Genomic DNA, 13,439 nt, shown 5'->3' on the forward strand with positions numbered 1-13,439 from the left:
ATGGGGTTTAGAGACTCATGCTGTAGAAGATACAATATGAAACGTGTAGAGTGTCATGAGGTACAAGATGAATCACTAAAAGTAGTTTTTATAATAAACTAGTGACCTAGGGTTACAGAAAATGAGTAAGCTAGAATAGTTAGTGTAAAAATCCACTTCCGGGGCCCACTTGGTGTGTGCTTGGGCTGAGCATTGAAGCTTTCATATGTAGAGATCTTTCTTGGAGTTAAACACCAGGTTTTGTGCCAGTTTGGGCGTTTAACTCCAGCTTTCATGCCAGTTCTGGCGTTTTGACGCCAGAATTTCTATGCTGACTTGGAACGCCAGTTTGGGCCATTAAATCTCGAGCAAAGTATGAACTATTATATATTTCTGGAAAGCCCATAATGTCTAATTTCCAACGCAATTGAGAGCGCGCCAATTGGGCTTCTGTAGCTCCAGAAAATTCACTTTGAGTGCAGGGAGGTCAGAATCCAACAGCATCTGCAGTCCTTTTTCAGCCTCTGAATCAGATTTTTGCTCAAATCCCTCAATTTCAGCCAGAAAATACCTGAAATCACAAAAAAACACACAAACTCATAGTAAAGTCTAGAAATGTGATTTTTAAATAAAAACTAACTAAAATATACTAAAAATGTACTAAAAACAATGCCAGAAAGCGTATAAATTATCCGCTCATCACAACACCAAACTTAAATTGTTGCTTGTCCCAAGCAACTAAAAATAAAATAGGATAAAAAGAAGATAATATACTATAAATTCCAAATTATCAATGAAACTTAACTCCAATTAGATGAGCGGGACTAGTAGCTTTTTGCCTCTGAACAGTTTTGGCATCTCACTTTTTCCCTTGAAGTTTAGAATGATTGGCATCTCTAGGAACTCAGAATTTAGATAGTGTTATTGATTCTCCTAGTTCAGTATTGTTGATTCTTGAACACAGTTACTTTATGAGTCTTTGCCGTGACCCTAAGCATTTTGTTTTCCAATATTATCACCGGATACATAAATGCCACAGACACATAACTGGGTGAACCTTTTCAGATTGTGACTCAGCTTTGCTAAAGTCCCCAATTAGAGGTGTCCAGAGCTCTTAAGCACACTCTTTTTTCTTTGGACCATGACTTTAACCGTTCAGTCTCAAGTTTTTACTTGACACCTTCACGCCACAAGCACATGGTTAGGGACAACTTGGTTTAGCCGCTTAGGCCAGGATTTTATTCCTGTGTATCCACTGATGCTCAAAGCCTTGGATCCTTTTTATTACCCTTGCCTTTTGGTTTAAAGGGTTATTGGCTTTTTCTTTTTCTTTCTTTTTCTTTTCGCCAAATATTTTTTTTTCACTGCTTTTTCTTGCTTCAAGAATCAATTTTTTTTTATGATTTTTCAGATTATCAATAACATTTCTCTTTTTTATTATTGTTTCAAGAGCCAACAAATTTAACATTCATAAACAACAAATTCAAAAGACATATGCACTGTTCAAGCATTCATTCAGAAAATAAAAAGTATTGTCACCACATCAAAATAATTAAACTAATTTCAAGGATGAATTCGAAATCATGTACTTCTTGTTCTTTTGTGATTTAAAACATTTTTCCTTTAAGAAAGGTGATGGATTCATAGGACATTCATAGCTTTAAGATATAAACTTTAAATTTTTTTTATTAATTATGGAAAAAAAATAAGACTCAAAAATAAATATAAGAGCAGACCAATAATAGTAGAAGACAAAAATTAAAAACAAAAAAATAAATGACTCTTAAAATAGATTCCTAATAATAAAGGTTATCACAGAGTTAGGACTCAACAACCTTGATTTTGAGAAGTGGATGCTCCTTCAATCTGTGGGGTGTTTGATCCTTCAAGGGAGAGCTTCTGGCGCTTCAGCTCCTGTAGCTCACGCCCCTGCTTCTCATGTTCCTTAAGCAGCTTGCAGAACATGCAGTTTTGATTCTGTTGTTCTTCCTTAAGTTGATCCATAGCTTCTTGCAGCTTGGCGACATATGCTTCTAGGCGGGTCCAGTAGTCAATTTCAGGGATTTCTAGGAGGAACTCCTGCGCCCTCCTTTTGATGAAGTTGTCTTGCACTTGTTGTCCTTCCATTGACTTCTTGGTGATTGGGTGTTCGATTGGGATGAATTCATCTACTCCCATCCTCACCCCAGCATCTTTACATAGCAGAGAAATTAAGCTTAGGTATGCCAGTTTGGCTTCAGTGGAGTTCTTGTTTGCAATTGTGTAAATCTCACAAAAAATCAGATGATGAATCTCCACTTCGTTTCCCAACATAATACAATGAATCATCACTGCTCTTTTGATAGTGACCTCAGAACGGTTGCTAGTGGGCAATATGGAACGCCCAATGAAGTCCAACTAGCCTCTTGCGACTGGTTTGAGATCTCCTCTCTTGAGTTGGTTTGGGACACCTTTTGAATTGGTTATCTACTTAGTTCCAGGGAGGCATATGTCCTCTAGAACTTGGTCCAACCCCTTATCCTCTCTCACCATTCTCCTATTAAAGGATTCTGGATCATCTTGTAGTTGAGGCAGTTTGAAGACCTCTCTTATTTTGTCCAGATAGAAGTAAATAATCCTCCCTCTGACCATGGTTCGGTAGATATAAAAGGCGGTTCTAATTATTCTCTGCTTATCTGTCATCCACAGATTTGAATAGAATTCCTGAACTATGTTTCTTCCAACCCTTGTTTCAGGATTAGCTAGAATTTCCCATCCTCTGTTTCGAATTCACTCTTGGATCTCTGGATATTCGTCTTCTTTCAGATCGAATTTAACTTCCGAGATCACTGATCTTAGACCCATTATTTTATGGTAATGGTGTGCATGTTATTTGGTGAAGAACCTCTCTTGATTCTAAAGATTCTTTGGAGTATTCTCTTTCTTACCTCTTGAATTGGTTTGTTTTTCCTTAGGAGCCATGATCTTGATGAGTCTTAGCTCGGTGATCACAGAAAAATATACCAAACTTAGAGGTTTGCTTGCCTTCAAGCAAAAGAAAGGAAATGGGAGAGAGAGGAGGAGAGGAAAATTCGAATGGTGGAGAGATGGGGATGGCCAAATGTGTATTTATAAGTGGAGGGGAGGGATTTTGTAAATTTTGAAAAAGATATGACATAAAGATATGATTGGTGGAAGAAAATAGAGTCATGATATGAAAAAGATGAGATTTTTAAATGGAAAGGATATAAAGAGGTTAAATCTGAAAATTTGTTTATTCATCTAAGAATTAAGAGATGATATGATGAGTTGGAAAAGATTTGGAAAGAAATTGAAAAGATACTTGAGTTTTTGAAGAAGATTTGGGAAGGATTTGAAAGAAATTTGAAAAGAGATTTAGAAAATTGTTGAATTTTTGAAAATTGAGGGTGAATGATGAAAGTTTGAAACATGTTTATGTAGAAAATTATGAGTCAAAACATGAAAATTTGAAAAATTTTAAAGTGGAAAACAAAATCTTCCCCCTGTCTTTCTGGCGTTAAACGCCTAGAATGGTATCCATTCTGGCATTTAACGCCCATATGTTGGCCATTGTGGGCGTTTAACGCCCAGCCAGGTACCCTAGCTGGCGTTAAATGCCAGAAATCTTTTGTTACTGAGCATTTTTCTGAACGTCCAGGATGTTACAATTCTGGCGTTAAACGCCCAAAATTGTATCTTTACTGGCGTTAAACGCCCAGAATGGTATCCATTCTGGCGTTTAACGCCCAAAATGCCCCTTACTGGCATTTTCTTACCAGTGAGCTCCTTTTCTATGCTTTTTGCGCTGAATCCTTCTGTAACTCTATGAATTCCTACAATTTGATGATTAATCTTAAAGAGAATTTATATTAAACTTCTCTAAGTATTAAGTAAAACAAATAACTTGCTAATGGCTGAGTTGCCTCCCAGCAAGCGCTTCTTTATTGTCTTTAGCTGGACCTTGACTGAGCTTTATTCAAGCCTCAGTTTTGAGCATTCTTGCTCAAAATTGCTTTCAAGATAATGTTTGATTCTCTGTCCATTAACAATAAACTTTTTTTCAGAGTCAAAATCCTGAAGCTCAACATATCCATATGGTGATACACTTGTAATCACATACGGTCCCCTCCACCGGGATTTCAATTTCCCGGGGAATAGTCTGAGCCTAGAGTTAAATAGCAGAACCTTCTATCCTGGTTCAAAGACTCTAGATGATAGTTTCTTGTCATGCCACTTTTTTGCTTTCTCCTTATAAATTTTAGCATTTTTAAAAGCATTGAGTCTGAATTCCTCTAGCTCATTCAGCTGGAGCAATCTTTTCTCTCCAGCTAACTTGGCGTCCAAGTTTATGAATCTGGTTACCCAATAGGCCTTATGTTTCAGTTTCACGGGCAGATGACAGGCCTTGCCATACACAAGCTGGTAGGGAGAGGTTCCTATAGGAGTCTTGAATGCTGTTCTGTATGCCCATAGAGCATCATCCAAGCTTTTTGCCCAATCCTTTCTACGGGCAATCACAGTCCATTCCAAGATTCTTTTTAGCTCTCTATTAGAGACTTCAGCCTGTCCATTTGTCTGTGGGTGATATGGAGTTGCTACTTTGTGGCTAATTCCATATCAGACCATAGCAGAGTATAGCTGTTTATTGCAGAAATGAGTGCCCCCGTCACTGATTAATACTCTGGGGACGCCAAATCTGCTGAAGATATGTTTCTGGAGGAATTTCAGCATGGTCTTAGTATCGTTAGTGGGTGTGGTAATTGCTTCTACCCATTTAGATACATAGTCTACTGCCACCAGAATGTAAGTGTTTGAGTATGATAGTGGGAAAGGACCCATGAAGTCAATACCCCATACATCAAACAAATCAATCTCTAAGATCCCTTGTTGAGGCATGGCATAACCATGGGGCAATTTGCCAGCTCTTTGGCAACTGTCACAGTTACGCACAAACTCTCGGGCATCTCTATAGAAAGTAGGCCAGTAGAAGCCACATTGGAGGACCTTAGTGGCTGTTCGCTTACCTCCGAAATGTCCTCCATATTGTGATCCATGGCAGTACCATAGGATCTTTTGTGTCTCTTCTCTGGGTACGCATCTGCAGATCATTCCGTCTGCACATCTCTTAAAGAGATATGATTCATCCCATAAGTAGTACTTTGCATCAGAAATTAGTTTTTTCGTTTGCACTCTACTGTACTCCTTGGGTATGAACCTCACAGCTTTATAATTTGCAATGTCTGCAAACCATGGTGCTTCCTGAATGGCGAAGAGTTGCTCATCAGGAAAGGTCTCAGATATCTCAGTAGGAGAGAGGGACGCCCTTGCTACTGGTTCTATCCGGGACAGGTGATCAGCTACCTGGTTCTTTGCCCCTTTTCTGTCTCTTATTTCTATATCAAACTCTTGCAGAAGCAACACCCATCTTATGAGTCTGGGTTTTGGATCCTGCTTTGTGAGTAGGTATTTAAGAGCAGCATGGTCAGTATACACAATCACCTTTGAACCTACTAAATAGGATTGAAACTTGTCAATGGCATAAACCACTGCAAGCAACTCTTTTTCTGTGGTTGTGTAATTCTTCTGTACATCATTTAAAGCATGGCTAGCATAGTAAATGACACGCAGAAGCTTGTTATGCCTCTGTCCCACTACTGCACCAATGGCATGGTCACTGGCATCACACATTAGTTCGAATGGTAATGTCCAGTCTGGTGCAGAGATGACTGGTGCTGTGACCAGCTTAGCTTTCAGGGTTTCAAACGCCTGCAGACACTCTGTGTCAAAGACAAATGGTGTATCAGCAGCTAGCAGATTACCCAGAGGTTTTGCGATTTTTGAAAAATTCTTTATAAACCTCCTGTAGAATCCTGCATGTCCCCGAAAGCTTCTGATTGCCTTTACATTGGCAGGTGGTGGTAATTTTTCAATTACCTCTACCTTAGCTTGATCTACCTCTATTCCCTTGTTTGAAATTTTATGCCCAAGGACAATTCCTTCAGTCACCATAAAGTGACATTTTTCCTAGTTTAAAACTAGGTTGGTCTCTTGGCATCTTTTCAGAACAAGTGCTAAATGGTCAAGACAGGAGCTGAATGAGTCTCTGAATACTGAAAAGTCATCCATGAAGACTTCCAAAAATTTCTCTACTATATCAGAGAAGATAGAAAGCATGCACTTCTGAAAGGTTGCAGGTGTATTGCACAGACCAAAAGGCGTCCTTCTGTAGGCAAATACTCTAGATGGACATGTGAATGCTGTTTTCTCTTGGTCTTAAGGATCTACTGCAATTTGGTTGTAACCTGAATAGCCATCCAAAAAGTAGTAGTATTCATGACCTGCTAGTCTCTCTAGCATCTGGTCTATGAATGGTAAAGGAAAATGATCCTTTCTGGTGGCTGTATTGAGCCTTCTATAGTCAATACACATACGCCACCCTGTAACTGTTCTTGTAGGAACCAGTTCATTCTTTTCATTATGAACCACTGTCATTCCTCCCTTCTTAGGGACAACATAGACAGGGCTCATCCAGGGGCTATCAGAAATAGGATAAATAATTCCAGCCTCTAGTAACTTAGTGACCTCTTTCTGCACCACCTCCTTCATGGCTGGATTTAGCCGCCTCTGTGGTTGAACCACTACCTTAGTATCATCCTCTAATAGGATCTTGTGTATGCATCTTGCTGGGCTAATGCCTTTAAGATCACTTATGGACCACCCAAGAGCTGTCTTGTGTGTCCTTAGCACTTGAATTAGTGCTTTCTCTTCCTGTGGATTTAAAGCAAAGCTTATGATCACTGGAAAAGTGTTACCTTCTCCCAGAAATGCATATTTCAGGGATGGTGGTAGTGGTTTGAGCTCGGGTTTAGGAGACTTATCCTCTTCCTGAGGAATTTTTAGAGGTTCTTTTATTTCCTCTGATTCCTCCAGATCAGGCTGAATATCTTTAAAGATGTCCTCTAGCTCTGATTCGAGACTTTCAGTCATATTGATCTCTTCCACCAAAGAGTCAATAATATCAGTGCTCATGCAGTCATTTGATGTGTCTGGATGCTGCATAGCTTTGACAGCATTTAACTTGAACTCATCCTCATTGACTCTCAGGGTCTTCCCCTTTTTGGACGTCAATGAGAGTTCATCCAGTTGCTAGGAAAGGTCTTCCTAGAATGAGAGTTGCACTCTTGTGCTCCTCTATTTCCAGCACTACAAAGTCAGTGGGAAAGGCAAATAGCCCAACCTTGACAATCATGTCCTCAATTATGCCTGATGGATATTTAATGGAGCCATCAGCAAGTTGAAGACATATCCGGGTTGGTTTGACCTCTTCAGTCAAGCCAAGCTTTCTGATAGTGGATGCAGGGATTAGATTGATACTTGCCCCAAGGTCACATAGAGCTGTCTTGGTACAAGTACCCTCTAATGTGCACGGTATCATAAAGCTTCCTGGATCTTTAAGCTTCTCTGGTAAGCTTTTCAGAATGACTACACTCCATTCTTCAGTGAAAAAAACTTTTTCAGTTTCTCTCCAATCCTTCTTATGACTTAAGATCTCTTTTATGAACTTAGCATAAGAGGGTATTTGCTCTAGTGCCTCTGCAAACGGGATCTTTATCTCAAGAGTCCTGAGATAGTCTGCAAAGCGGGCAAATTGTTTATCCTGTTCCGCTTGGCAGAGTTTCTGAGGATAAGGCATCTTGGCTTTATATTCTTCAACCTTCATTGCTGCAGGTTTATTCCCTACAGAGGTGGTTGGAGAAGCCTTCTTAGAGGGGTTACTATCAGCACTTGCAGGTGTCTGATCACTCATTGGCGTTTGAACGCCAGGATTGGGTGTTGGATGGGCGTTTAACGCCAACTTCCCACCCTTTTATGGCATTTGAACGCCAGAACTGGGCAAGGAATGGGTGTTCAACACCAACTTTTCTCCCTTTTCTGGCGTTTGAATGCCAGAAGTGGGCATCCACTGGGCATTTGACGCCAATCTTTCATCCTTTTCTGGCGTTTGAATGCCAGAATTATTTCTCTCTGGGCTCTTGCTGTCCTCAGAGGGATTTTGGGCAGTGGTTTGGTCATCCTCTGTCAGTTGTTCCTTTCTTGGCTTTTTGCTACTTTGAGCTGAATTATTCAATGTCTTCCCGCTCCTTAGTTGGACATCTTGTCATTCTTCTGTTATCTATTTAGATAGTTGCTGTCTTGTCTGATTCAATTGTGCTTCCATATTCTTGTTAGCAGTGTCTTGGAGCATCTCTTTAAATTCTAATAATTGTTTTGTCATAAGGAGTAATTGCTGATTAAGTTCAACAATCTGTTCTTGAGGATTAGGATCAGTAGTTACTGTCCTAGCCTCTTCTTTTATAAAGAACTCACTGCTTGAGTACAGATGTTGATTTCTAGCAACCGTGTCAATGAGTTCTTGAGCTTCTTCAATCGTCTTTCTCATGTGTATGGATCCACCAGCTGAGTAGTCTAGAGACATTTGAGCTCTTTCTGTAAGCCCATAGTAGAAGATGTCTAACTGTACCCACTCTGAAAATATTTCAGAGGGGCATTTTCTTAGCATCCCTTTGTACCTCTCCCAGGCATTATAAAGGGATTCATGATCCTCTTGTTTAAAGCCTTGGATGTCCAGCCTCAGCTGTGTCATCCTTTTTAGAGGGTAAAATTGAGTTAGGAATTTGTCTGATAGCTATCTCCATGTTTTTATGCTTGCTGTGGGGTGGTTATTTAACCACCTTTTAGCTTGATCTTTTACAGCAAATGAAAATAGTAATAATCTGTAGACATCCTAATCCACTTCTTTATCACGTACTGTGTCAGCAATTTGTAGGAACTGTGCCAGAAACTCAGTAGGTTCTTCCTGTCAGCAAAAAACGAGAAAACAGACGACAAAATCGGAAAGAGCTCACCAAAAAATCTTAGGGAGGGCCCCACTGTATGACACGTCAGCTGCCACATCAGATTACACGTCAGTAGGAAGGTGACACGTGGCAACGTATGAGTGGATAAGAGAAGCCTCGTCAGCGCTGAGTCAGCGAGGTGGTGCGCGGGTCGCAAAGCTGTCTGGGTCGGGTCGGGTGCGAGCGCGGGTTACTGGAGGCGCTGATTTCGCGACACGTGACGCTTGCTGGACCGGTGGATCGTTGCTGAAGATCGAACGGTGCAGGGTGGGCGCTGATGTTGGGGGCGTGGCTTCGCGACACGTGGGTCAATCCTGGGTGTTGATGCTGAGATCAGACGATCCTGGAAGCGTCTAGAAGAAGGAGAAGAAGCAAAACAGACGGTGACCTTCAGACGGCGCGTGGCGGCGCGTGCTGTGGTTTCTAGCGACGAGGCTGGTCTCGTTGAACTCGCAACAACGAGACGAGACGGTGGTAGGGGCGGTAACGAACCAAAACTTTAGGAAAGGATCGAAAAATGATGCCAAAGAACACTGCCGGAAGAGGAAAAAATCAAGGGGCTATGAATGAATTTTCATTGGGAAAAAAAAATATATGCTCTTGATACCATGTTAGAAATAAGAGAGTAATCTGAAATAGTGTATTATTCAGGTTATGGAAAAGTACAATATACAAGGGGTATATATAGCTGCTAGTAGAATCAAAATAATAAAAGTATAGAATCCTACAATTAATATATAGATACGCTATATAAGTACAAATGATACTAATTGATCTAATTTAATAGGTTAAATTGTTGTTTATTATACATGATTTTTTTATTTTCAAATTATATTTTTAAATTTAAAATAATATATTTTTTATTAATTTCAATATATTTTATATTTCTATATTTATGGTCTTTATTTAAGTCATTTTATCTTCCAACAGAGAACAAATTTTAAAAGTTCTATAAATTCTTTTTCATATTTTTTTTGTAGTAAATGACTAAAATAATATTTAAAAGTTCATATTGCTGATAAAATTAACTTTAAAAAATACTAACAATAAATAAATTCTCAAATAATTTAAAAATAAAATAAAAATAACACAAAATATAATATTTTTTATAAGTAATAAACAAATTTTGTATTTAATAAACGACTTATCTATTTGATTTCAATTATTGTGAAAACATTTGAATAACTATGTAGAAGGTACATAGAAAAAAAAATTCGATCTATAGGATTTTTTTTTAATTCTTTTAAAAAATTTTGTCATTTGCAAAAAAATATTAAAAAATATTCACTTGATGTAAAATCATTAAATTTTAAGAATAAATATGTATTATTTTCTAATAATACTACAAAAAATCTCATCAAGATCTTATTTTTAAATTTTTTTAAAAATATATATTTAATATCTGATTATGTTTATGACATTTTCATATATTTCAAAAATTTATTTGTTATTTGTATTTTTTAAGATTATTTTTGTTTTCAATATAAATCTTCGAGTATATTTTAGTAGTTTACTGTTTACCCCTTTTTCTTATAATGTTCTATATCATGTATTATACCAGTCATACATACTCATCACTTGAAACATCGATTTTTGAGAAAGGGTTGAGAGTTAAGCTTTCTATCCTAGTCATTAATCATAACAGTGATTAACAAGAATTTATCTTATTTCGTCATCTCTAATGTTGGAAGAAGGTGTAAGTTATCTTCCATGAGAGAAAGTCAAACAAGACTAGTTAATCTCAATCCAAAAATCCTAATCAACTCACTAATTGAATTAGCAAGAGATTAGAATCAATGTAAATAATATTTACTAACAACTCTAGATCACCAATCTAAATTGGGTATTAATGACTCAAGATTGCCTAATTTCTCTTTCCAAGCCAAGAATGCTCAAAAAGTTACTCTAACATGCAACCAAACATTTTGTCAAACACTTGGAAGACATAAAAGGAAAACATAATAAATTGCAAGGAAAGATAAAATCTACAACTACTCAATTCAAGAAAAGTAAAATTAATAACTCAAATCAATAATAAAGGAACATCAAACATCAAATTGTATTGAAGAAAACCAAATCCAACAAGAGTTCGTCAACAAAATGAGAAATTAACAAAAAGACATAGGAAAATCAAGACAACAGAACAAGAAATTATAAAGGAAACAAGATGAGGACAAGAAATTAAACCTAGATCTAAGAGAATTTAACCTAATCCTAACCTAATTCTAAAGAGAAGAGGGAGCTTCTCTCTCGAAAACTAACTAAAGGTTCATCATAACTATTCTAAGTGCTCCCCCCTTGTCCAATCCTCAATCCTGCATGAAATAGTCTCTAGAATTAGTTGGATTTGGGCTTGGAAAGCTCAGAAATCGCCCCCAGCATTTTCACTTTAATGAGGTCACGTGCGAGCTACGACGCGTATGCATGGGTCACGCGTACGCGTCGCCATGCGACTTCATATCCATGCGTGTGCGTCTGTCACGCGTGCGCGTCGATGAATGCACTCCTAATCCTTGATTTTTCATGAATCCTCCACTTTGCATGCTTTTCTTTTCACTCCTTTGATCCATTCCTAGCCTTTTCAACCTGAATTCACTAACAAACACATCAAGGCATCTAGTGGAATCAAAGGTGAATTAAAACTAGCAAATTAAAGGCCTAAAAAGCATGTTTTTGCACTTAAGCACAAATTAAAGGAGAATTACAAAACCATGCTATTTGATTGAATAAATGTGAGAAAGTTGATAAAATCTCCTAAATTAAGCACAAGATAAACCACAAATTGGGGTTTATCAAGTACTTTCTGAATTCTTTGGCATCGTCTTGTTCGGACACATTCTGTACTTCCTTTGTGATGTAATTCTTCACGTCTTTCTCTATAAAACTTAGTTCCTGATGACTGCTGGCTACTGCTATGAATGATTGGTAAGTTTTGCTCAGTCTGATTCCGACTTTTTCGTTGGTTTTGATGGTGCGACGCACGAACATGCTTAGCTCCCTGTGTTGTTTGAGCATCTCTGCATGGTCTGGACAGCAGGGGTGTGAATGATTCAGAATAATTTTGGAAATTGTCCAAAGACCGGCGTCCTTCATTATGTGTACGTAAATCCTAGCTGAACAGTTTAACCTAGCTGAGGGGTTTGTCTTCAGAGTTGGAGATATCTTGGATTTTCACCTCCCCTCTCTACTGCATGTGATTAGTTGATTCTTAACTTCATCTCCCTTCCGAGTCGTGTTCCTTATTTTGGTAGAAAAACCGGCAAGTTTGGAATAATTTTTGTAGAACTTTTCAACTTCTTCTAGTGTCTTGAAAATCATCCCAACCTTTGGAACAAATTGTTTATCCACAACACACTTGGACTGCATAATGAACTGAACATGTTATTAAGGTGAAACAATTGTATAGTACTGAATGAACGGAACATTATCTATTATATAAATTCAAATTCGAAAGACTGTCTGCATAATGAACCGAACATGTTTCATATAGTACTAAATGAACAGAATATTATCCATGATATAAATTCAAATCTGAAAAGCTCACTGCACAATGAACCGAATACCTTATTAAGGTGAAACAATTGTACAGTACTAAATGAATGAAACATTATCCATTATATAAATTCAAATTTGAATAGCTGTCTGCACAATGAACCGAACACCATATTAAGGTGAATCAATTGTATAGTATTAAATGAACGGAACATTATCCATTATATAAAATCAAATTCAAAACACCTGTGTCTACAATTTAGAGATTATCAATTCAATTCAATTCAATTTAACAATTACATTCCAAACCTCGTCCGCTTGATAGGATTCAGAAGAATAATCCAAATCGCTCTCATTCAACTGATTTGAAGTTGAATCATTCATTGTTTCAATTCAAAGATAAATGCTATGTCTAGATCGAAGAAAAAAATGAAGAAGAATGGGAAGAAGAAAACGAAGAAGATGGATGCGTGCAGGGAAGAACGACAAAGCTTATTACGTTGAATGGAATGCAAATCGAAGAAGAAGAACGAAGAACGACAAAGCTTATTACGTTGAATGGAATGCAAATCGAAGAAGAAGAAGAAGAAGAGCAGAGAAAAAGGTTTAGGTTGCAGTAGAGAAGGTTTACGTTAATATGCTAGGTGCATGTATTACAAATGAGTTGGAGAGTGGAGAAGATGCGTCTAACAAAAACTGCTCAGATAACTTGGATGTATTTTTTGTATGGATGTGAAGCATTATTGATACTATAAACCGTTAAAAACTTTAATTTTTCATGTGTTTCATAAAACTATTTGATATCAAATATCTTAAGAAATAGTGTGTTACCAAAACTCTTACTTGTAAACCAAAGATGTATCTGGTGGCTTATCTCATCAGAGCTGTTGTGCACTGTGTTCGCGGTCGAGTTGCTCTCTAAAGGTTAGTTGTTAATATTAAATGCCAAATACCGATCAAAGCTAAGCTTAAGCTAAGACACTTTGTTCAAGACTTGCAATTTGGAAAAAGAAGCCTCTGTCCATTAATTAATACCAGTACGTCTCATCCAGGCAATCGGGTAAGGCTGCC

The sequence above is a fragment of the Arachis hypogaea genome, chromosome 16, assembly GCF_003086295.3.
Source record: "Arachis hypogaea cultivar Tifrunner chromosome 16, arahy.Tifrunner.gnm2.J5K5, whole genome shotgun sequence".
In the NCBI taxonomy this organism is placed as follows: Eukaryota; Viridiplantae; Streptophyta; class Magnoliopsida; order Fabales; family Fabaceae; genus Arachis; species Arachis hypogaea.